This window comes from Impatiens glandulifera, chromosome 7 (genome assembly GCF_907164915.1).
Source record: "Impatiens glandulifera chromosome 7, dImpGla2.1, whole genome shotgun sequence".
In the NCBI taxonomy this organism is placed as follows: Eukaryota; Viridiplantae; Streptophyta; class Magnoliopsida; order Ericales; family Balsaminaceae; genus Impatiens; species Impatiens glandulifera.
Genome location: NC_061868.1, coordinates 1,492,609 through 1,519,659, shown reverse-complemented (window position 1 = coordinate 1,519,659; position 27,051 = coordinate 1,492,609). Strand labels below are relative to the sequence as shown.

Sequence of the window (27,051 nt, the reverse complement as noted above, 5' to 3'; positions counted from 1 at the left end):
AATCTGATATGTCCTCAATTTTAAAAAATTTGATAAGTAACAATACTCGGGTATTATATATTTACCAAACAATTTTGGTATACCCAAAAATTGACATTTTTGATATTTTGTGGTAAGGTATTATTCCTATACGGATAATATCCTTAATTTTTCTTCCTGAATTTGATTATATAGAAAAGTTTTATATTTTTTAAAAATATTATATATATATATATATATATTTGTTTTTTATAGTATAAAATTGAACAAAATAACTAGAATATGTTTTTTTTATAGACAGAATATATACAAGTATATTCACCAACCATAAACATCCCTAATATAATACTAATTTTATTTATTTCTCTCATATTTTAAATAATTAATTCAAATTTTATTTAATACATAATCAATAAAAAAAATTAAGTATGATTAATATTATTGTAAATGATAATTAGTTTAACTTTTACTTAGATACAATATAAATGAGAGAAAATTATTGATTTACCTTCTCGAAAATGATATTAACTCAACATTTAGAGATTTAATAGAATTTTCAATTATGTTGATAAAAATTGAAAGATTATGTATTTTGTAATTTTTTTTTTATAAAAGATTAATTTAATTATTATATTATTGTTGAAGATTTTAATTAAATAAAGAGGTCTAAATTTTATTTTGGGCTATTTTAGCCCATCAATGACTATAAAAAAAAGCCTTTACTAGTATAATATAAGTAAAACCTAACACAACGGTTGTTTCTTGAGATTAAATGTAAAATCGTTCATGATTAAAATTTTAATGTTTTCTAAAATATTGGCATGAATGAAAATCAACATTCTTACAACAAATTTACCTTAAAATTAAAGTCGTCGAGATCTGCGAAACGACATCAAACAATACAAACACAACCGACTATTCAAAACAAAGGATAGTGGAAAGTGAGAATTCTGGTCATTCTTACAGCAAAAATTTAACTATATAACATACCTATATCTAGCACGATTCTACAAACATGATTTCATGAAACCGCAAATTAGTGAGTTTGTGCCACAGCCTTCAATAACTAACCAGCAGTAGAAACAGGAACAGCCTCAACTAGCCTTGCAAAATAAAATTGTGTAGTGATTAAGCCTTTCTTCCTTATTTTCCATCCTACCTTCTTCAATGCTGCTTCAACATAGCCTCTGAATGAAGATAAACCCTAGTTGCCTTAGAAGGTCCAGGGAACAATTCTCCAATCCTTTTCAACCCTAGTACGTTTTTGGTGCAAAGCTTAGAATTAACCGATTCTCTGCTAATGAAGCAAGATGAGCAATCATTCCATCTGCTTTGTTTTGTGGATAGTGTATTAATACATCCAAACACACCACCGTGTCATACTTCCCATCTAAGCTCTCCAAATCCTTCACTTGAAATTTTGGAAGAACCGGAGCTACTGAAGGACTGTCCTGGCTGCTGTCTACAAGCTCCTCTTTTGCCTAAACAACATTTACAAATAAGGGTTGTTTGGAATTAGCTTATTTGCATTTTAGTATCTTCAATCTTTTCTTGTAACTTAACTCTTTAATTAGTTGAATCGATGACCAATGATGTGCATTCAATAAATCAAAGAGTAGAGTTATAAGAAGAGAAGGAAGAGATTGCGAAAATTACTAAAATGTACGACATCCCAAATGGAGTATAACAGAGATCCTTATGTTCATACAGGGTAAAAACATGACAGAAAGTCCGAAGAAAAAGAAATAACATAATTTTAATACATTTTCTGCATCAAATCAGACTGAACCAAAATGGGAAGTCGTTTCATCCATCTGCAAAAGAATGTCATGAAAATTAAAGCAGCTCAATGCTAGAAAAGATGGAATAAGATAATTTTAGTTTTCAAGAAATAAAAACAAAAAATTGATAATAAATGAAGAGGCTAAATCATTCTGGAATATGACAGCAACCAATAGAAAAGGTGAAATTGCCGAATTTTTTGATAAGAAAGTTTATGATTCCATTGAATGGAAAGTCATTTTGTGGCACCTCAATTACATTGAACAAGTTTGGAAGCAACATATGATCATTAGGAAGATGAAGATGATACAAACGGTGAGAATCCAACAAAATAGATACAAATTGCAACCGACGATCCAACAAAAGTATGTGTTTTCCATCTTAAAAATATGTTTCTACTTTTGTGTCATCTATTTTGATTTGATTGCAACATAAATAAGTAGATTAATGTTAAATTTATTAAAAATTATTTAAACAGTAAAAGTAATTTGTTAATTATACAATCAAAAAATTAGAACTACTTGGATACTAAGAACTTTTGTTTGGAGTCAAAACTTTATTTATTAAATTGGATGAACTCTTTCAGAAACTTGTCTAATAATTTTTGTTTAAGTTCTTTTTCTTGTACTATAAAACAAGTTGATGGTGATATACTATGATGATCGTTTCTTAACTAATAAACCAAAGTGAAAAATAGGAAAAATACTCTTTATGCAAAATCACAAGTAGTAAGCTACATATTTACATTATTATAAAAATATAGGTAATCATTTTTTCAGAAAGATAAAAGTGAGTGAATTGGTGAAGAAAAGAGGAGGATAAATCATTTTGGAATATGACAGCCAAAGAGTGAAAGTTGATTAAGTTGCCGTTATTTTTTTATAAGGAAGTTTATGATGTATTAGATGAAAATCCATGGTGTTTTTTTGCAAATCCTTTAAATCAAGTTGTAACAAATGATTCATCAAATAAATTACCAAGTGCGTGTTTTCTTACAAAAAGTTTATCATTTTCTCATATATTTTGTTTCTTCCATAAATAAGTTGATTCTTAATAAATTCGACGAAATAAATAAATAAATAAACTAATTTGTTAATGATACAATCAACTAATGAATTAGGAAGTAATTAGTAAATTGATAAAATTCATCTAGTCGTATTAACTAAGAATTTGAAAAGGAGTATAAAGATTGATTTATTGAATTAACATAACAACTTCAAGATCTAATAATTTATGTTAAAGAACTTTATTTTTGTTATACTGAACAATTGTGATGCTATGTATAACGGCATATGTTTTTCACAAACTAAGCAAACAAAATAAGTGACAAATATTATTAATGAAAAATCATAATGGATAAAGATTAGAGAGTCCGGAACTATTTTAGTTTTGAAAAATCAGAGAACCACTTTGATAAATGAAAAGAGCAATGAAAAATACTTTGACAAACAAAGTAGAAAGATAAATAGAAAGAAAGAGATTTAAACCTATTTGTTTCCTGAGATGTATTTATTTTTTGGAAAATCATAGCATTACTTTAATAAATGAAAAAGGTATTAGAAAATGCAACAATGACTAGCAAAATATACAGTTATACAATTGACAGAGTCACACAAATGAAAATCAAGAAATCTTAACCTATTTGAAACGGAAAACAAGTTAATGAAACCAAAACAAAGTTAGGCAAGTCATTCTTTCCAATTTTCTCAATCAATACTTGAGTTTAAATATGAGACTTTTAGCCTAGAGTTAACTTAACTTGATTCTATTGGTATATATATCCGCTTTAACTTTAATTATTGTAACACTTCACAATCAAGTTTTGATTCACACTGTCACATTAATTTTTCATTCTTTATCAAACACTTATATATTTTTTCGGTTTAAATCTCAAAAAAAAATGCAACAAAAGAGAATATGATCATGCTTTGGAAGAGACTCTTTCATTTAGCTTTCACAATGTTTATTAAACTTTATAAATTGTTTAATATTGCAAAATTGTTATTTTAATAATTAAGATGCATATATCAACTAAAATAATTGAAAGTTAACAAAAGAAGAAACATTCTAACAAATCTGTAATAAAATATTTTGTTTTTTCAGATTTAGGTATGAAAAAGAATAAGCCAATATACTGTCCAAAAGAAGCAACATCTCAGGAGGCATTAAAAAAAATAAGGTTATTTGAGAATGAGAATGAAGAACTCAACATGGAGTCTGAGAGTATCAATGGTCTTGGTCAAATCAAAGACACTGAAATCACATTTTGAAGCAAATAATGAAAAAAAATGAATAGGATAACAGCTTGGTTGTTGCTTTAAACAAAATAGGAGATGCCCTTGGAAGGATTGCAGACAAGATTTTATCATTTTCATTATTTTTCTTTAAAGAGATTGTTTGCTTCAAAATGTGATTTCAGTGAGTGTGTTTTGGTTTTGACAAAGACCATTGATCAAATCGAACATCATGTTGAATTATTCACTCACATTCTCAAATAACATAATTCTTTTGCATGCCTCATGAGATTCTATTCATTTTGGACAGTTTATTAGTTTATTCTTTTTCATACCTTAAACTGTAAAAGAAAAATAATTTTTTTTATTACAAACTTGTTAGAATGCTTTTTCTTTTTATTATACTTTGAATTATTTGAGTTTATATATGCATCTGAAGTACTAAAATAGAAATTCTACAACATAATGCAATGTATAAAGTTTAGGAAACATTGTAAAAATTAAATTAAAGAGTATCTTCTAAAACATTCTCATATACACGTTATATTTGTTTATGATATTTGTACTGAAAGAAATGTGAAAGTGTTTGATAGAACAAAAAAAATGAAAATGATAATGTGAATGAAAACTTAATTGTGCAGTGCTCCAATAATTAGTGTAAAAGTTGTTATATATACACTGAGAATCAAATTCACTCTAGGCTAAAAGTATCATATTTAATCTCAAGTACTAATTAATAAATTCAAATCAACATTATATGCATCCATGTAATCAATCAATTTTAGACAAATCAAGCAAGTTAATCAACATATTCAAACTCAAGAATAGCAGCAATTTATCAATCAAATAATTAGAAATCAATTACACTGAACTAAAACAAGATTTTCATTTAAATCCATACAAATTAGCTGATTAATTAAATTGAATCAACATCTTACATGGGGTTTGTAGGGTCCATTGGAGCTGAGGCGTGGTGGTTGAAGCTCATGAAGCTCAAGAATCTGACATATCTTTCCTTCAGATCTTTTCAGTGTGATTTTCTTCATCATTTCCTGGTTGCAAAAATATACACAATTAAGCATTTAGGCTGCTTCTAAACTAGGAAAGTATTGTATCTAATGTTAGTCAGGAACATCTAAATAAGGAAAAAAAATGTATTATTAAAATAATTTGAAACTAATAAAGAGATAAAGAAACAAATAAAGTCTAAAATGAATACATTTGATCTAATTGAAATGAATTTTGTACATGTAGTATGTAGAATACACATTGTTATTTACCTTTTTTATGTTCTTCTTTCCCTATTTTTTTTTTGTGTTCCCATCGCTTTATGTAATAATTGAACGCTTATTGTGTTCCATCTTGTTCTAATAAAAAGTTGTCCTTCTAAAGAATTAAAAGAATGAACATTGTCATGCAGGAAACCTAGTATGAGAAATCCATCAACTTAATCCCAAAATTGATCAATGTCTCCATCTTAACCATGGATCACCAATTATCAAAACTCTTCCCCAAACAAATAATTACTTAATCATTCAAGGTTTAGAGATATCGTTGTCTAGTTTTCTAATAAGATAAATATCATATTTATTAGTCGTTTTCCCCCAAAAAAATATCATTGACATGCAAGAGAAGTTATTTCTATAGATTGATACGTGATAAACATTAATATGAATCGAGAACATCAAGTTCCAAATTCTGGAAAATGCAATTTGAAATTCTGTTTTCAAAATATGTTCTAATTCAATTCAAATCATCATCAAATACATTCCATTCAATCAATCTATTTTGGGCGAAATAAACAGTTAATCAACACATTCCAACTCAAAATAAAAGCAATTCATCAAACAATTAGTCTTTCATCAAAATAATAAAAAACTGAAAACATTGAAATTTTAATCTCAATTAGCTAAAACAATTAGCTAAAACAAGAATTTAATCTCAATTCATACAAATTAGCAAATCAATAGCATCTGAAATTTTATCAACATCTTACCTAGCTGCTGAAGCTCACGAAGATCGCATGTCATCTAGCTTTCGGCAACAATAGCAGTAGAATGCAATGATGGCGGGAAAAGGAATTCCCGGAGAGTTTAAAATGGAGATGCTTTCCAAATCCTTGACTTGAAATTTTGGAGAGCTACTGAAAGACTGTCTTGGCTTCTGTCTATAAGCTCCTCTTTTTCCTAAACAACATTTAACAATTATGGGTTGTTTGGAATTAGCTTATTTGCATCAATACATAAACAAACCAAAATAGTACAAGTAGTGTCATTTGTTGGGTATAAGTTAATCAAAATGAATAGAACAGGCAATACAAACCTGAAAAACAATATCTCCAAGAAGAAGAAAGTCTCGAAAGATCACTGGAGCTCCACATCGAAAGGCTTCTAGGCTCGGATGGAAAACTCTCGCGTATCACATCGGGTCGAACTCAGGGTTTATCCTCGCAAGAAACCATCGTTGCAACGCTCCAGATCACCCTCAACCGTCATTCGAGCGTCAAACGCCATCGGATGAGCTTCTTCACGGACAGCGTCCTCCCGCGGCTGCGCAGTTTTCTCTTTCTACAATTCTAGAGAGAGTGAAAACCTAATTGATATCTATTTGCGGACCGGAGTTTTCCTATAATTAGATATAACCTAATTTATAAATAAGTTATTAATAATTCACATTAACCCCAATACCCATTGGATATCTTGATAAAAAAAAAATTGTTTGACCATCTTTCTCTTAAACTGAATTTTAAAATGGGATAAATAAAAATTTAATAATATTATGGATTTTGTCAAATTTAGGTCTCCTTAAATCTCAAATTAATTTTTTACTGAAGACCTTGGTCACTAAAAAAATTACTGAAACAAAGTGTGGGAATGTTATAACAAGTCAAATTCGACGATCGAAGAAACGCTCTATTCTGGCATGATCCGTGGTTCAAAGGAGCCTCCCTTCTTATGAGTTATCAAGTCAGAAACATTAGAATAAGAAGAGAGCAGCAACTGACTACTGTGCATGATGTTATGGAAGTCTAATGCAATTATATTCTAAGGTAAAATTCGGATGGGACAAGAATCATTCAGACTGTCAACCGTATAAACTTTCCAAAAGGGCCAATGTGCATGAATGGAAGGTTGAAATCAATAACAAATTTAATTCTAGTTCGGTATGGCAGTGTATTCGCTCTAAAGAGCAAATTGTTTAGTGGTATCACATCGTATGGTCTTCTAGGATCATACATCGACATCAGATTATTTTGGTTGGTTTATAGAGGTAGGTTGATGACTAGAGATCGATTGAGCAGGTTCATGATCATCTCTAACACTAGTTGTGTCCTATGCATATATTGCGATGAGTCGATTTCTCATTTATTTAGTTAATGTAAGTTCACTAAAGTTCTTTGGGTAAGTTAGTCGACAATTTGAGCTTATAAACTCACTTAGTTGATTGAAGTGGTATTATAAATTTGGTGCTTTCAAAGACTAAAGGAAACTCATTTAAGTCCAATTTATTCAAATGCTTTTAAGGATGTCTTGTGTATATTTTGGATGGAGAGAAATGCTACAGTTTTCTCTAGAACAAGAAATGAAGACCAAGTATGGAATGATATTGTTGTTGGTGGTCTATCTCTTATTAACACATAGAGAAGAACATCAATCACTATTGAGAATTGGGAACTTTGTCAAAGATGGAGGATTTTGTTTGATAAAATCACAAAGAAAGCAATATTTAAAGTGAGATATAAATGGATGCTTGCTTGATGGTTGTTGGGTACTCATGATGTTCCAATTTTTTTTTTTAAAAAAATTGTTCTTGTTTTTGTTTGCTGTATTTTTCTAATTGTTGAACTTGTTATTTCCTTTTAATTCATAGATTTGTTTATTTTCAAAATTAGGACAAAGGTATGTTTTGTCTTAATTTCAAAACTCTTGTATCTCTCTTCCCTTTTAGGATTTTAATTAAATAACAATAAGTCATTTCCCAAAAAAAGAAGGATGTCTCGAATGAAAAGCTCCACATCGAGGTTCAAACCAAATCAAAGAATAAGAATTGAAGTAAAATGAATTCTCGGAGAGTTTAAATCTCTATCACTATGTACCTCAAGATCTATTCAATGGAGAGAGGGAGTGAAATCTTGTATTTTTTTCGGTCGAGTTATTAACTATTTTATGTAACCTAGTTTTCAAATATATAATTTAATATTCACAATAATAGTTGTCGCTTTAAAGGTTATAGGAATGTATCCATCACAAATAAAAGCGTCGTCATAAAATTCCGTTTTACTATACTAACGTATCTTTATTTTATTTGTTCATTAATAAAAAATATCAAGTCTTCATAAATTTTTACAATCTCGATCAACTATTCCTACTTGATAACAATCATTACATACAAAAACATCGAATATGATGAACGAGGATACAGATAATAAATTTACATCAATTCAAAGTCATAATCTGCAATAGTAAGAGTTTCAATTAGGCTTACACAAATAAATTATAAAAATTATTGATTCACCAATGAACTTAAATACAGATTTGCCCGAATAGACTTATTCTGGATGTATATGAGCTACTTCTTATAGTTCCGAATATATTTGCAAATATTTTCAAATGAATTTAGTTATTTTCAAATGTATTGTTTTTCTTTCTATTTTTGATTTTACACACATCATAAATATTATTAACTTTTTTTCTTAAAACATTCATACATATTTAATGAATATGAGCATGTGAAAATGACATATTAGGTTGAATATGGTCATTATAAAACCTGACTTTTATGAGATAAACATAACCAATAAACTTACAAAAGTGGTGTATGTTGAACAAATGGACCACAAGTACACCCCAGATCTGTTGTTGCAGATTTGGTGTTCCACCCTACACCACCTTTAAAATATATATTGACTTTTCATTCTCTCTTCATTAATTTTGACTTATATAAAATAACCATTTTTGTGAAGGTGGTGTAGGGTGGAGCACCAAATCTGCAACAGCAGATCTGAGCCCCCACAAGTAAGGACTAAACACGCAAACGTAAAAGTCATCAAGCTAGGAGGTCTTCAAAAAAAATATTGGTTTTCATCCGAGTTCACATGAATCATAATACGAACCTCTTCTAATGTCATAATAATGACGCTACAAATATATCACAAATGATGACTTTTGTCGTTAAATGTTTCTCAGATTACAAGAATAATAGCTCAATGTTTCCTTAAACACACTACCCTAACCGTCCCAAGACATGCTTACCAACAACCGTCAAATGATCAAATTAATTTATTATGGTAAGGTGAAACTTAGTAGATGGGTGTGAGACCATGATGAAAAGGATGGGTAGTACTTTGGCTAAAGAAGGATATCTTGATCGAAGCTTTAAAATACTACAAGTTCACCCAATTTAACTAAGACATTACAACATTTTCAAAAAGAATGTAACAATGACCCACCTCAACAAATTTATATCCTTTCATCCACGAGAGCCATAGACACCTTATCACTCCACAAATTCAACAATCTCAATGTCGAGTGACCCATCATCATGGATGGTTCCATGAATTGAAATTGTGATGGGCTTGAAATTCTGTTGGCAAAATTATTAATGAAACTGATAGATTAGCGTACTACTTGGTATATTTTTAGAATTAGAAAAATAAATAGTGAATTAAATTTTTAAAAACAAGGGATTGTCACACAAGCGTAGTTATTATACACTTGAAGGATTGGATCTTGCAGGGGAGCAATCTGATGGGATGAGTGTGGAAAGAAGGACCAAGACCGATGGGCTTAACTTGTCTTTTTGTTTATTCACTTTGCTTATATTTTTGTGGTCTTTACTTGGATGTCTAAATAGCAAATGTATATAAGACTTGTATAGAATCATGATAGTTGTGGAGTTTAGCTTACTTTGTTGTAGTTTCTTTTAGCTGTATTGAGAAACATGTATATATGAATTTTATGTTAAACATGACCAGTATTTTATGGCTTCTGTTAAAGATATCAATGTTAGTAGATCTAAGTGTTTGAATATTAGTGATAGTGTATGAGTAGGGATGTTTCAGTTGGTATCCGCATTTATAATGTAAATATTTTTATTTTTTCGGGGTGGGCTTGATACCACTTCAAATCTAATGTTGATCTTCCACTTCTCACCATCAACGTAAACTTTCTAACACATCTTATTCGGTTAGTAAAATTATTGAATCGAATGTAAAATATCTCACATATGGTGGTCTCCTTACATATAGCAATGTATGTGATCAACTCGAGAATAAACTTGCCAAATAAGACTTTTTCACACTAAGTGTCCTCCTATAAGTCATACCAAACATGGACTCGATCTTCCACTAAATAAAATTTCGTCTTATATGTTACAACAGACGAGACGATTAGAATTCTTAAATAGTGAACCACCCGACCAATCTGACATATATTTGCATCTAATTAACGACTCCTAAATGTTATTATGTTCCAAGGAGAACCTTTTGCGCCATTTTAAAAGTATGATCTTGTTAAAAAAAACTTAGATAATGTTCAAACAACCTTGATCCTTAACATTTTATACTTCATCATATCAAATCAGGTGAAAATGGAGACTCAAACAAACCTTAAAGGATAAACAAAATCGAAAAATTGACAAACAAAAATCATTGACCTAACAGAGTTTTTGTTGGTTGTCATTTATTGCCAACCTGACCACCGGTTTTGATTGGATAGTGGATAGTTTTAACTAAAAAAATGGATGGTTTAACCAAATGATCATTTATTTATTTATTTATATATTTATTTATATATATATATATATATTAATGTTTAATAAATTAAAAGTTATAAGATTTTACCAAAATCTATTTATGTTTGAGTTTGATTTTTGAAAGCTTTATATATATATTAATAAATATAATTTACATATTTTTAAATCATTTATATAAGGTAAATCTAATTAATGAAAAAAACTAATAGTAAATTAATTAAAATTTAATAAAATGAATTTAAATTTAAATAGTTTTGAATAGGTATCTGATGGGTCTTGCAGGGGAGCAATCTGATGGGATGAGTGTGGAAAGAAGGACCAAGACCGATGGGCTTAACTTGTCTTTTTGTTTATTCACTTTGCTTATATTTTTGTGATCTTTACTTGGATGTCTAAATAGCAAATGTATATAAGACTTGTATAGAATCATGATAGTTGTGGAGTTTAGCTTACTTTGTTGTAGCTTCTTTTGGCTGTATTGAGAAACATGTATATATGAATTATATGCTAAACATGACCAGTATTTTATGGCTTCTGCTAAAGATATCAATGTTAGTAGATCTAAATGTTTGAATATTAGTTATAGTATATGAGTAGGGACGTTTCAGTTGGTATCCGCATTTGTAATGTAAATATTTTTATTTTTTAGGGTGGGCTTGATTCCACCTCAATTCTAACGTTGATCATCGAATATAAAATATCTCACATATGGTGGTCTCCTTACATATAGCAATGTATGTGATCAACTCGAGAATAAACTTGCCAAATAAGACTTTTTCACACTAAGTGTCCTCCTATAAGTCATACCAAACATGGACTCGATCTTCCACTAAACAAAATTCCGTCTTATATGTTACAACAGACGAGACGAGACGATTAGAATTCTTAAATAGTGAGCCACCCGACCAATCTGACATATATTTGCATCTAATTAACGACTCCTAAATGTTATTATGTTCCAAGGAGAACCTTTTGCACCATATTAAAAGTATGACCTTGTTAAAAAAAACTTAGATAATGTTCAAACAACCTTGATCCTTAAAATTTTATACTTCATCATATATAATCAGGTGAAAATGGAGACTCAAACAAACTTAGAGGATAAACAAAATCGAAAAATGGACAAACAAAAAACATTGACCTAACAGAGTTTTTGTTGGTTGACATTTATTGCCAACCTGACCACCGGTTTTGATTGGACAGTGGATAGTTTTAACTTAAAAAATGGGGTTGTTTAACCAAATGATTATATATATATATATATATATATATATATATATATATATATATATATATATATATATATATATATATATATATATATATATATATATATATATATATATATATATATATAATGTTTAATAAATTAAAAGTTACCAGATTTTACCGAAATCTATTTATGTTTGAGTTTGATTTTTGAAAGCTTTATATATATATTAATAAATATAATATGTATATTTTTAAATCATTTATATAAGGTAAATCTAATTAATGAAAAAAATTAATAATAAATTAATTAAAATTTAATAAAATGAATTTAAATTTAAATAGTTTTGAATAGGTAAAATTTTATTTATAAAAAATAGTTAAATAATAATATATATTAATTTAAATTATATTTCGGCTACAATATATCAGGAGATAGTTTCAAAATAATAAAAAAATATTAATTTGTTTAGTAACTTCTAAAAAATAGCTCCTATTTGTTTTATATATTTTTTAAATTAGTTTTATATTCAATCATATGTATTACATATATAAAAATGCCTAGTATAAACTGAAATATATTTTATCCACTTATAAAACATACAAAAATCAAATATTAAAGTACCTAAGATTTTGAAGTGTTTGGTTGAAAAATAAATCTTAATTCCAAGTTAAATATTAAAAAAAACTATAAAATAAAATAACTATATAAATAAAACTAAGAAATAGATTAGTTGAGAGAAAAATGGATATGAATATAAAAATAATATCAAATAATTAAATATTTTATTATTATTATTTTGCAAATGGATATGAATGAAAGATTTATTCATTAACCAAGAAAGCATTACAAAAATGTGAGAAAAAAATCATTAAAAAATGGCACAATGGCATCACACACTAAAACAATAAGAGACACTAAAACAACATGACATATGACATGACACACTAAAACAAACATTAATGTCAAAATCTATACACTAGGTTGAATGTGTTGTTTGGATTTTAGATTTTAACCTTAAAGTTGGGTTGTTTTAGTGTGTCATGTCGTTTTTAAGGAATAAAACTCTCATTTTATCATTTTGCATAAATAATTAATAAAAAAAAGTTTAAACTCTCATTTATATCATTTTTATTCAAAACTATTTAAATTTAAACAAATTTGTATTTAAAATATTATTTATTCAATATTATTAAATAGTTGAATAAATAAACTAGTTCACATTTAAATAAATAAAAACAAAAAAAAGGGACACATTAAATATTAATTTTAATTCCATTTATTATTTTTTAATTATTTTATTATGAATTATTTTTTTCATTAATTTCATTATTAAATAGATTTACCTTATATAAATGATTTATAACAATTTCACAAATTATTTAAATGTTTATCATATCATATATATATATATATATAACTATATATATTTAGAACTATATATATTTAGAACTATCAATTAGTGGAAACACTTGAGTTTTATTTATTTAATTAATTTATTAATATACACTTACCATATTTTTAGAATCGTTATTTAATTTAAATTAATATTATAATAAAATATTTAAAAAATAATTTCTAAATAATTTTATTTTTTCCAAACCTAAATCCAGCCTTGATTTTATTTTTTCTTAAAATAATTTAGTTAAATTCTAAATAAAAAAAGTTACCTAATTTCTTAAATAATATATGTATAAAGTTTTCAAAATTCAAACTCTAACCTAAATAGATTTTACCAAAATCTGTAACTTTTAATTTATTAAACATAAAAATTTATATAAACGATGGTTAGTTAAACCATCCATTTTTAAGCTAAAATATCCAACCAAACCGATCAGGATTGGCAATAAATGGCAACCAACTAAAACTTGGTTTAGTTGATTTCTTTTGTTTATCCGTTTTCTATTTTGTTTATGGAGTACTTTTATAACTTTCTCTAAGGTTTGTTTGAGTCTCCATTCTCACCTTATTAAATAGGATAAAGTATAAAATGTTAAAGTTCAAGGTTGTTATCTAAACTTCCTTAACAAGGTATTTCTTTGAAATGGTGCAAAAGGTTCTCCTTGGATCATAATAGCATTTGAGAATAGTTAATTAGATGCAAATATATGTTAAATAAGAAGTCTAATAGTCTAGCCTATTCCTATTCCCTATTAGGTTAAACTCTTTTTTAAATTATTTTGCTTTATTATTGTTAAGTTGATTTTGTAAGTTCATATATTAATCTTTATTTAGGTTCTTAGACGAATAATAATCAGTATCTCACAAGGCCTTTTTGCCAATAATCAGAACCGAAGACTTATTGTAAATAACCAACGCCGGAGGATTCCTTTCACAGATCACAAGAACTAGTTTTCTCGTCGGTCTTCACAAACTCCTTGGCGACCAACATCGTCACCACCACTACCACTACCACTGCCTTATAATTGAGTCTCCTTATAATACCAATTATTATGTGGACAAATATCATTAGAGAATAATAATAAATATTATAATTGGAATGCATGGTGTTATCCTCTTGAGGAAATATGAATATTCCTTTTGCACCAAATTAGTCTACACCAAGACCACCAGCTAGTAAGACTTTATTATAAATTAATTTTTTATTATAATTTAATATTTGTTATTGTTTGATTTGATTTTTCTCATTAGATGAAACTCATTTTATAAACATTAAATATGATTTCATAGTTGTACACCCTATTTTTATACCTTGTGTATCAAATAAATATCCCGGTCTAATATAATGCCCATACTTGTTTATTGGGTAGTGAAAAAAAAAACATAAAAATGTATTTTGAAAACCAATCTGAAAACAATAGTTTAAACGTTGAATTTCAAAAATACTTAAGTCACGAGTGCCGGTACTTTCAAAATGACCGGAACGAAAAAAGGTGAAGTTTGAGTATAATATTGTTGTTAGAGAAAATGTACAGAAGGGTCATTTCGGAGCTTGTATATGGGTCAAAACATCATTTTTCAGAACGACTCGATTTCTAGAACTTATAACCCGTTCAAATCCTTCGTTTTGAAAAATTATTAATTTTGAATATAATATTTCTGTTTGCAATTATCTACAGAGGATATTCAAAATGGCGAAAAACTGGAAAATGAGTCAAATCGGCGAGTCGATTCGTAACCAGCGAGTCAACCCGTGTCAAGGAGATTTTTTTTAGGAATAAAGGAGGAGGGATTTTTTTATTTCCAACTTTTTCCTTCAAACTAAAAGGCGGAACGGTTATTTCAAAGAGGGGTTAGTTCATTTTGAAAAAACAAAAAAAATCAGTTAACTGATTTGGTTAGAACAGAGGTGGTTATTTTCTAGAAAAAGCGGTTCATTTTGGAAAAAAGAAACAGATCTCGATTTGAAGAGAAAGAGAGAATCACAGTAGGCAGGTGATTCTTGAACAGTTTTTTTTTTCTGAAAAAATAAAGCTTTATTTTAATAAATGAATACAACAATTTAAAAAATTTTAAAAAGAAAGATATAAAAAAATCGAGTAACAAAAATTGAGAACTAAGAAATCTTTACATAATTGAAAAAAAAATTATGAAAACCAAAATAGTTCGTCACTATTTTTCTTGTCACACCACTTTATATTGGTCTCCTTGGCACACGGTTTATTTCTCTATAAAAGAAAAAACATCTTCAAATACTTTGATTAATTTTATAAATAATATGACCAAATACTGAGCAAAGTTCACACATGTTACAATAAGAAATAAAATAAAAGAAAAAAAAATCATTGAAATAACTTGTACCCTGGGTGCAAAATTGTTAAAATTTCGAGTTGACTCTAAATCTTACGATTTTACAATTTCACATTAGGTTAACGAGTCTGATCTTAAGTAAACTCTTAAATCGGTAAACTCTTACGATTTTAAATTTATGATAATAAGATTTTACGAATTTAGTAATACTTTCGATTTTACGATTTTACTATTAAAAAAACAAATTTATATTTTAAATTTAAAAAAAGTAATTATTTATTTAAATAAATAAATTAATATAATTAATTTTGTAAATATAATTTTGTATAGTATTATTTACTTATTATTATTTTTAATTAATTTTATATTAAAATATATAATATTTTAAAATTAGCTAAATATAAAACACTTAATTATATATATAAATAATAATAATATATAACTAATATTTTTTCAAATTAAACTTTTACGATTTCATATACACTCTAGATTTTACGAGTTACAACTGGCTAACGATTCTACGTAAACTATCAATTTTGACAGCCTTGCCTGTGTGGCCGAGTTATTTTTAAGTAATGTGTATAATGTGTGTAAAATCACGGAAAAAAAATATAAAAAAAAGATGTCCATAATATATTAAGCCTACTTTCATAGGAGCTAAATATTTACATTTTTTACAAAGAAAATAACATTATTATAAAAATATAAGTAAAAGAAAGAACTAACTCCAACTAGGCCAAAAATAATCACTATAGTGAAAAATAAATCATTTCACTTGAACTTAATATCAGTAAAAAATGCTCTACACATTCCAAACAACTTACCGAGTAATTAAGAAAGGCAAGTTGGAATTTGTTTTAAAAAAAATGTGTTTGGTTAGAAGTGAACTGTGAATGAAATTAAAATTAAAATTAAATGGGGTAATTTCAATTATATTATATGTTAAAGGGCTTAAACCAAGAAAATCAATTTAGAACTTCAACTCTTATAAAATTGAAATAAGTATATATTTTGGTTAGAAGTGAACTGTGAATGAAATTAAAATTAAAATTAAATAGGGATAATTCCAACTATATTATTTGTTGAAGGGATTAAACCAAGAAAAATAATTTAAAACTTAACTCTTATAAAATTGAAATAAGTAAAATTAAGCAAATTTATAAAGTTGAAAAAATTAATAATTTTCAAAACATCAATTTATAATTAAATTTATAAAAATAACTTTTACCTAAATAAGATATGAATGACAATGATTATAAAAGATAATGATATAAAAAAAATAAAGATTATAAATAATAAAGGGTCATTCAAACCCAAAAACTCAATATCTTTTATGCAAATTTTGTTAAACTTTTTTCATTTCATAAAAAACACCTTAGGGTTTTGAACTCACCCTTCTATGGCGTCAAAAACGGATGAATCGCCGACAAATAATCTTCATTCAACAGACCACAGTGCTGAAATACAAGTCGAGATTCAAGGGATTGCAGAAGTTTCTAAAAGACCACAACATCCCAAATGGAGTATAAGAGAGACCCATGTGCTCATAGAGGGTAAATTCGCGGAAGAAAACCTGAGGAGAAACGGAGAAAAAAGATCTAATGTAATTCTTGCATCAAAATGGGAGGTCATCTCATCCTTCTGCACTAAGAATGGCATGAAAAGAGGAGCGATTCAATGCCAAAATAGGTGGAGTAGGTTAATGGAACTTTTCAGAAAGATTAAAATGAGAGAATCGGTGAAGAAAGATGAGGATAAATCATTCTGGAACATGACAGCCAAAGAAAGACAGTTGATTAAGCTGCCGAAATTTTTTGATAAGGATGTTTATGATGTATTGGATGGAAATCCATGGTGCGCCTCTGCAATTTCGTTAAATCAAGTTGCAACAAATGATTCATCAAAGAAACTACCAAGTACGTGTTTTTTTATTTTTCCTTTTCACATCTATTTTGTTTGTGGTATAAATAAGTAGATTTGTGATAAAATTCAATGAATTAGGACTTTATTAGTAGATTGATATGATTTGTCTAATCAAGTAACTAAGAACTTGGATTGGAGTCTCAAAATTGATTTATTGAATTGACAAACTACTCTGAGATCAAATCATTTCTATTAAAGAACTTTTCTTGTTCAACGAAACAAGTTGGGGTGTTATCCTTATAGAATTTGTTTCCTGGACTGTATTTATTTTTTGGAAAAATCAGAGCATTACTTTAATAAATGAAAAAGGCATTAGAAAATACAACAATGACTAGCAAAATATACAGTTATGCAATTGATTGAGTAACACAAATGGAAAGAAAGAAATCTTTAATTAAACCAAAACAAAGTTAGGCAAGTCATTCTTACAGATTTTCCCAATCAACACTTGAGTTTAAATATGAGACTTTTAGCCTAGAATTAAATTGATTCGATGTGTATATAAACTAGCTTTTACTTTGATTATTGGAACACATCACAATCAAGCTTTGATTCACACTGTCACAATCATTTTTCATGGCCTATCAAACACTTTTATATTTTTTTCAGTCCAAATCTCATAAACAAATGTAACAAAAGATATATGAGCATGCTTTAAAAGAAACTTTTTCATTTAACTTCCACAATGTTTACTGAACTTTTTACATTACATAATGTTGAAGAATTGTTATTTTGGTAATTCAGATGCATATATCAACTAAAGTAATTCGAAGTGAAAAAAAAATTCTAACAAGTCTGTTATAAAATATCTTATTTTTATTTTTCCAGATTTAGGTATGAAAAAGAATAAGCCAACATACTGTCCAAAAGAAGCAACATCTCAAAAGTCAGGCAAAAAAAGAAGGTTATCTGAGAATGAAAATGAAGAACTCAACATGGAGTCCGAGAATGGGAATGAAGAAGATAATAAAGTGATTGCTGTTTTAAACAAAATAGGAGATGCCCTTGAAAGGATTGCAGACAAATTATAGGCTAAAATTGATTTTTTTTATCATTTATGATGTTGTTCAAACTTCTTTTCTATTCTAAATGTTTTTCATTTTCTTTTTTGACTTAAAAACTGAATTAAGATGATTCTGGAAGATTGATTAGGTCAAATAATAATGGGAGTCAAGTCATAAACTAGTTTTAAAGAACATTTAAGATGACCAATATCATAGCCTAGACACCTGATTGTCTTCTTTTTTTTTCTTTCAAACTAATATAACTTCAATAATAAACAAGATCGTCGCACCAATTTGAAAAAGAAAGACAAAACCCTATAAGGCGTATGTTATATCCAATATTTATGTCACAAGACCTATCCACGAGATGCAGGAAACTAAGTATGAGAAAACACATTAACTTAATCCCAATATCGATCAATGTCTCAATCTTAACCATGGATATAACTAATTAACAAAACCCTTCCTCAAGAAAAATAATTACTTAATTATTCAAGGCTCAAAGAATTTTATAGTTTTCTGATAAGATAAATATCACATTTATTGACATGCAAAAGAAGTTATTTCTATATATTGGTACATGATAAGCATTAATATGAATCTATAACATCAAGTTTAACATTTCCTAATTCTGGAAAATGCAATTGGAAATTCTGTTTTCAAAATAGTGTACAAATTCAATTCAAATCATCATCAAATACATTTCATTCAATCAACCTATTTTGGACGAAACTATCAGTTAATCAACCCATTCTAACACAAGAATAAAAGCAATTCATCAAACAATTAGTCTTTCATCAAAAGAATAAAAACCGATAACATTGAACTATAACTATAATTTCATCCCAATTCATACAAATTAGCTAATCAATAGCATCTGAATTGAATCAACATCTTACCTAGGTTTGTATGTACCTTTGGTGCCGAGGCATTGCTGCTGAAGCTCACGAAGATCGCCTGTCTTCTGGATTTCAGAAGCCACTTCACACATTGTATTCTTTCGGCAACATTAGTAGTAGAATGCCTCAAGATCTGTTCAAGGTCCTTCAATCGGTATCAAAGGCCTCTAGGCTCAGATGGAGAAAGGATGCATATATCGCGTCTCACATAAGAACTCAGGGTTTTTCTTTGCAAAAATCGTTGTTGCAACGCTCCAGATCAACCCTCAACCGTCATCCTAGTGTCAAACACCGTCGGATGACCTTCTTCACGGACATTCACCATAAATTCTACCACGGCTGAGTAACCTTCTCTCCCTAAAATTCTATTTATATACAACCTAGCTTTCAAATAAATAATATATTATTCATCATAAATGTTGCCATCTTAAAGCTATTTATCCGTCACAATAAAAGCTTTGTCATAAAATTCCGTTCTCCTATAATAACAAATATTTAGTTGCATATCTTCGTTTTATTTTTTAATGAATCAAAAATATCACACATTTCTCAATTTTTGCAATCTAACTCTAATATTCCTACTTCACAACATTCATTACTTATTTAAATGAGATTTTTACGAATAATATTCAGCAGATCGTTATGACAGTGAATTCACTACTCAGAATATGATGATGGACGAGGATATGTCATATATATGGTAATTTTACGTCAATTCAAAGTCATAATATGTAGTAGTAGAGAGTTTCAATTAAGCTTACACAAACTAACAATAAATTTGGACCTATTTGGAAACACTTCTTGGTTTGAAGTTAGAATTGGGTATGAATTTAGTTCAGAGTCGGCTCAGGTGTAAACTCAGCAAGACCATGGGCTACTTACCCAGCAAGCCCATGGGCTAGGGCAGACCCAACCCATGGTTCTGGTGGCAAAGATACAAAACAATTAGGAATTCAGATCATTTTAATATGATCTTCAGGTGATAAAGTAATCATGTTCGGGTTGCAAATATACAAAACAATTAGGAATTTAGGCGGCTTCCAAACTAGGAAAGTATTGTATTCCAAAAATCAAAATATTTTATGAATGTCCGTTGACATTCAAATTTATCCATTTAAAGTCGTTTCTTCTAATCATACAGTACCATCTCAGTCTTAATGTTGACATGCCAAAATCAAACTATGTACGAGGGAAATGATATCAAAAGGTGTTTATTAATGTCTTTCGAAATGATTGGAAGCATAAAACTTAATTCCTCTTGTGATGATATTAAGGAATGAGGTTTCAATGTCAAGTAGAATGAGCATGTAAAATGTATTACCTCCTTCACTTTTATGCAAAATGGACCTCGTTGATTAGATTAGGATCAACCCACACACACAATCGTGTCTATTTTATCATTGAATTGTCCCATTTTGTGAAAATGTGGCTGAAGTTTTTTGGACTACTTTGTTAGCAGTCTTATATCTGCGAGGCCTAGGTGAATGTTGTGAGTACATCAAGATTTATTTTATCTTTGGGTTGTTTCTACTTTCCAATTCGATAATCTTGTCGCCGAAATTCACAGGTTGACGCCAATGCCTAATCGGAGTGTACATGAGAGTCTCAAAGGAAGACACATCTTAGAACGCATTTATTCTTGTTTGGGTTATGTTGATGATGTTCGGCGAGGTTAGATTGCATAATATATTATGAGCAGAGGAGGACTGGTTTTGATGATTTCTAATAAGGGTAGGATGAGGGTGTTATGCGGAATTGTAGAATTGAGTTTAGGAATGTCAAGAGAGTCCGACAATCTTGTTTATTTATGACACATTTAGGTTATTATGTTGGAAAACTTAAAAGTTCTTTCAAAAAAAATTATGACTTAACTACCATATTCATTAGACATAATTAATTTTCTAGAAACATTTTACATTTTAAGTCAAAAATGAAAATGAAAAACATTAGAAGAGCAAAGAATTGGATAACTTAATGAAATCAATTTTAACCTAGAGCTTGTGTGTAATCCTTCCAATAACATCTTCTATTTTGTTGAAAACATCAACCAAATGATTATTTTGATCTTTATTTTTCTTTATAGACATTATTTGTTTCTTATGTTTTGGCTATGACCAATAATTTCAATCAATTGAGACTAGATTTCATTCTTAATCCCCATTCTTGAATAAACATTTTTTTTGTATACCTCTTGATATTACCTTTTTTATAACTTCAAATTTAGAAAGTAAAAAAAGAAAATTTTATTTTAAACTTATTAGAATGCTTCTTATTAGTGATTCATGGTTTATATGCATCTAATTTTCCAAAATACCAATTCGACGACATGATGAAATGTACAAATGAAAAATTGTGAAAATTTAGAAAACATTGTTTAGCTTCCACAATGTTTCTAAACTTTATACATTACATTATGTTGCAGAATTATTATTTTGATAATTCAGATGCATATATCAACCGAAGTAATTCAAAGTTAGAAAAAAGGAGAATAAAGTAATTGTTATTTTGCCTTTTAAGTTTCATGTATTTAAGTTTCAGGTATGTAAAAAAATGAAAGTAAAAGAATAAAATTATCTTAGAATGGGAATCAAGAACTTTATATGAAGTCTGAGCTGATCAATGTTCTTGGTCAAAGCCAAAACACACTAAAATCATATTTTGAAACAAACAATGTCATAATAGAGAAAAACAATAATCAGGATAAAGACTTGGTTGCAGTTGTAAAGAAGATAGGAGATGTCCTTCAAAGGATTGCAGACAAACTATAGGCTGAAATTGGTTTCATGATGTTATTCAAGCTCTCTCTATTCTTCTAAATTCTTTCAATTTTCTTTCTGACTTAGAACCTGAATTTATTATGTTCTGGAAAATTAATTAGGTCAATGAACATGGGAGTTAAGTCATAAACTAGTTTTAAAGAACATTTAAGTTGACCTATAACCTAGAGTCCTGGATGCCTCATTGTCTTTTTTTCTCTAAATATTAAAACTTCATTAATAAACAAGATTGACCAACAAACTTGAAAAAGAAAGACTAAACACTATAAAGTATCTGTTATAATTCAAAATTGACGTCACAAGACCCATCTACGAGAAGCATAAACAAGTATGAGAAAATTGATCAGTTTAACCTCTAAATAGATTAATGTCTCTATCTTAACCATGGATTACCAATTAACACAAGTATTTCTCAAGAAAAATAATGACTTGGTCATTCAAGGTTTAGACATAGCGTTGTCTAGTTTGTTAATAAGTTAAATACTGTGTTTCTTTTCATGCAAAAGAGGTCATTTCTATACATTGGTATGTGATAAGCATTTACTAGGAATTTTATCATTTTCCTAAATTTGGAAAATGAAATATGAAAATCTGTTTTCAAAATATTGCTCCAATGCAAATCAAATCAACATCATATGCATCCATTCAATCAATCAATTTTGAACAGAGCAACCCAGTTAATCAACACATTCAAACTCAAGAATAGAAGCAATTCATCAATCAAAGAATCAATTGCATTGAACTAAAACTAGATTTTCATTTATATTCATACAAATTAGCTGATTAATTAATTCTAGCTGAAATTGAATCAACATCTTACATAGAGTTTGTAGGGTCCATTGGAGCCGAGGCATGGCTGTCGAAGCTCACGAAGCTCAAGAATCTGTCGTATCTTTCATTCCGATCAATTCAATGTGTTCTTCTTCATCATTTCCTGGTTGCATAAATACACAACAATTAGGCATTTAAGCTGATTCCAAACTAGGAGAGTATGGAACACCTAAATAAGGAAAAAAAAATAGATTATTAAAATAATGTGAAACTAATAAAGAGATAAAGAAACAAATAAAGTCTAAAATGAATACATTTGATCTAATTGAAATGAATTTTGTACATGTAGTATGTAGAATACACATTGTTATTTACCTTTTTTATGTTCTTCTTTCCCTATTTTTTTTTGTGTCCCCATCGTTTTATGTAATAATTGAACGCTTATTGTGTTCTTTCTTGTTCTAATAAAAAGTTGACCTTCTAAAAAACGAATGTACATTGACATGCAGTAAACCTAGTATGAGAAAATCCATCAACTTAATCTCAAAATTGATCAATGTCTCCATCATAACCATGGATCACCAATTAACAAAACTCTTCCCCAAACAAATAATTACATGATCATTCAAGGTTTAGAGATATCGTTGTCTAGTTTCCTAATAAGATAAATATCATATTTATTGACATGCAAGAGAAGTCATTTCTATAGATCGGTACGTGATAAGCATTAATATGAATCTAGAACATCAAGTTTAACATTTCCTAATTCTGGAAAATGCAATTTGAAATTCTGTTTTCAAATATGTTCCAATTCAATTCAAATCATCATCAAATACATCCAATTCAATCAATCTATTTTGGGCGAAACTAACAGTTAATAAACACATTCTAACTCAAGAATAAAAGCAATTCATCAAACAATTAGAACTATAACATTGAGCTATAACTAGAAGTTCATCCCAATTCATACAAATTAGCAAATCAATAGCATCTGAAATTGAATCAACATCTTACCTAGGTTTGTAGAATGCAATGAAGGCGGGAAAAGGAATTCCCGGAGAGTTTAAATCTCTCTCAAGATCTGTTCAATGGAGATGCTTTCCAAATCCTTAACTGTCTTGGCTGCTGTCTGTAAGCTCCTCTTTTGCCTAAACAACATTTAACAATTAGGGGTTGTTTGGAATTAGCTTATTTGCATCAATACATAAACAAACCAAAATAGTACAAGTAGTGTCATTTGTTGGGTATAAGTTAATCAAAATAATACAAACCTGAAAAACAATATCTCCAAGAAGAAGAAAGTCTCGAAATTTCATCCAAATTTCCTGGTCCTTCAATCTGTAGCAAAGGCCTCTAGGCTCGGATGGAGGACTCTCGCGTCTCACATCGGATCGAACTCAGGGTTTTTCTTCGCAAGAAACCATCCTTGCGACGCTCCAGATCAATCCTCAACCGTCATCCGAGCGTCAAACACCATTGGATGACCTTCTTCATTGACGGAGTCCTCCCGCGGCTGCGTAGTTTTCTCTCTCTGCAATTCTAGATGTTATTTATGTTTGATATAATATAACCTAATTTTCAAATAAAATTATCTATAATTTACAATAACCCTAATACCCTGTTCCTGTTTGAATATTTGGATTTAAAATGTTATTTAAAAATTATAATAAATAACAATCATTTTTTAAATTGAAGAAAAATTTTAAATTGGATAAATGACAAATTTAAGAATAGTTAGAAAGATTTTTTTTATTATTTTTTTTTTTTAAATTTAGACCTCTTAAATCTCATGTGAATTTATATATTGGTTAATCTCTTCTAAATTGTGGAGTATTATCGGTTAGGCCGCAGCCAAAGCAATTTACGAAAACACGAAAAGAGCTCAATTGCAATTTCCTTTCAAAGTTTTTATTTCTCATCTCTGATTAGTTATGCAGAAACAATAAAAAAGAGAAATAGTTAGTACAATCTAATTGTTGGATCATAGTTGAAAAGTTTGAAATAAATAAAAAAAAAAGATAATGAAAATAATTTGATAGTCATAAATAAATATGGTTAGTTAAGAGTATTAAATTAACAAAATATTAAAATTATAGGTTTTTTATTTTATTTTATTTTTTTGATTTGAAAGATTTAATAGTTGAAATTTTTTAAGTGAAAAATGGATAAAAGAAAATATTTTTTCTAAATTTTTTAATTTAAGTTAGAATATTTATTTTTATTAACTTTTTCTGACCAAACAGGATTGTTTTATTTTTTATAAAATACAAAACTTGTTTTTGACAAATTAGATTTAGTTAATTTGATTAGGGTCGATCGGTATAATGTAATTTTGTATTCATACGGTATATCGTACCAAAAATCAGTATCAAAATATAAATACATTATATACCTTAATTTTCGGCCTACATTGTTTTTGGTACGGTATTAATATTATACCGCTATACCAAAAAAACATATTTACTTCAACAAGAATGGTTACTATATAAACATTATACAAAATTAAAATTTAAAATTTTTATTATAAAATAAAATATTACTTTTAAGAATACAATGTTTTTAGAGACTAGAAAATGTTAAAACTAAATTTAGTTACAAAAATTGAGGTAAACATGAATAAACACAAGGACAGATTTAAGAATCTGAGTTTGGGTGAGCTTAAAAAAAATTAGGTTGGCTTACAAAAAAAATAACGATACAAGTTTAAATAAAACAAGTGTATGTTTTTGTCATTTTTTAATAATTAGATATATAAATATTAATTAAATTGAATTTTTTTAAAAATTATTGGATAATGTTACATTTTTACAGTAATTTTTTTTTGATTTTTTTTTCGGGGTGAGCCCTTACACAGAACCGATCCTGTGTATAGTCTTCGAGTTAAATTAAAGTGGAGACGAGAGGGATCTAGAACGGTCTTCAATCGTATTTACATCTGTAAAAATTTTTTTATATAAATTGATAATATACTCTATTCTAATTAGGAGTTAGAATGTGTTTTAGATTTCACTATTTGGTCTATTCTTAAAAAAATAAATTAAATATCCATATATCATAAAATAAAATGTTTAAGGATTTTATATTTAGAATATAATTATATTTTGATTTAATTTTAAAAAATATTGTAACCCTTGGCCTTTGTCTGTACCTTAGCACGTGTCAGATGATACATGACAATACGGTGATCCGGGGTGGTTCAAGGTTTGATGCGTTTCAATCTTGGTTTGCGTGTCCGACATCTTTTTTTAAAAATGATTATTTTTAAAGATTTTGACAATACTTGACCACTTTTGAAATTATCTATGTAAAATAATTAATTTTAATCAAATTTTAATAATATGAGATTTGTTATTATCAAATGATAATTTGATTGAAATCTCGTTTAAATTAATCAAACATAATTAATTTTAAAAAAAATATTATTTATTTAAAAACAGAGTTCGTCAAATGATTTTGGAGAAAATCAGTAAAATATACGTATATAAACGTATTTTACCAGAGTTTCCTTAAAGGTTCGTTATTTGGTTACGTTTGGGAAATGGCTTTCACGCTATGTCCTCTATGCCCGTGGAAAACATTTTTATTTTTTAAAATAGTCTGGCTATTAAAAGATTTATTTGTAACATTAATTTTCTTTAATTAGTAGTCTGGGGTCATAAACAATGATAGATTTAGATTTCGTAAATAATTATATACAATTATTTAAAAGTGCGTATTTACAATTGCGTTAATATAAGACTAAATATAAGACCTGAGAAATATTAGAAAAATATTAGAATTTAAAAAAAAATCAGACAGAGCCTTAGTCAAAATATTTGTTTGGGAAATATTCCTAAAATATTTGAAAATAATTTTCTGACCTTTCGGAATTATTTGAAACTAGATTGGGGTTCAAAATTTACAAAAATAATTTTGAATTTTGAAAAGTGAAATCAAACAGGCCTTAGGACCGGAATCCTAGGGCGTGGATCTGTTTTTACCGATCTAGGCTCGGTCTAAACCAAGAGT

At 28.1% G+C, this 27,051-nt stretch overlaps 1 long non-coding RNA gene across 2 annotated transcripts in view; it reads right to left on the bottom strand.

The window, feature by feature from the left end:
• Positions 1-820: 820 nt before the first annotated feature.
• The window catches only part of LOC124944482, a 33,698-nt gene continuing 7,467 nt past the window's right edge, over positions 821-27,051 (bottom strand). The window contains exons 1-4 of one of the 2 annotated variants that reach the window (XR_007099898.1): positions 24,315-24,513; positions 24,058-24,191; positions 4,934-5,047; positions 821-1,460 (exon numbers count right to left, since the gene is read on the bottom strand). This is a non-coding gene — a long non-coding RNA (uncharacterized LOC124944482). Of the gene's footprint in view, positions 1,461-4,933; positions 5,048-24,057; positions 24,192-24,314; positions 24,514-27,051 lie in introns of those variants that run through there. The other variant, XR_007099899.1, reaches the window with a different exon arrangement.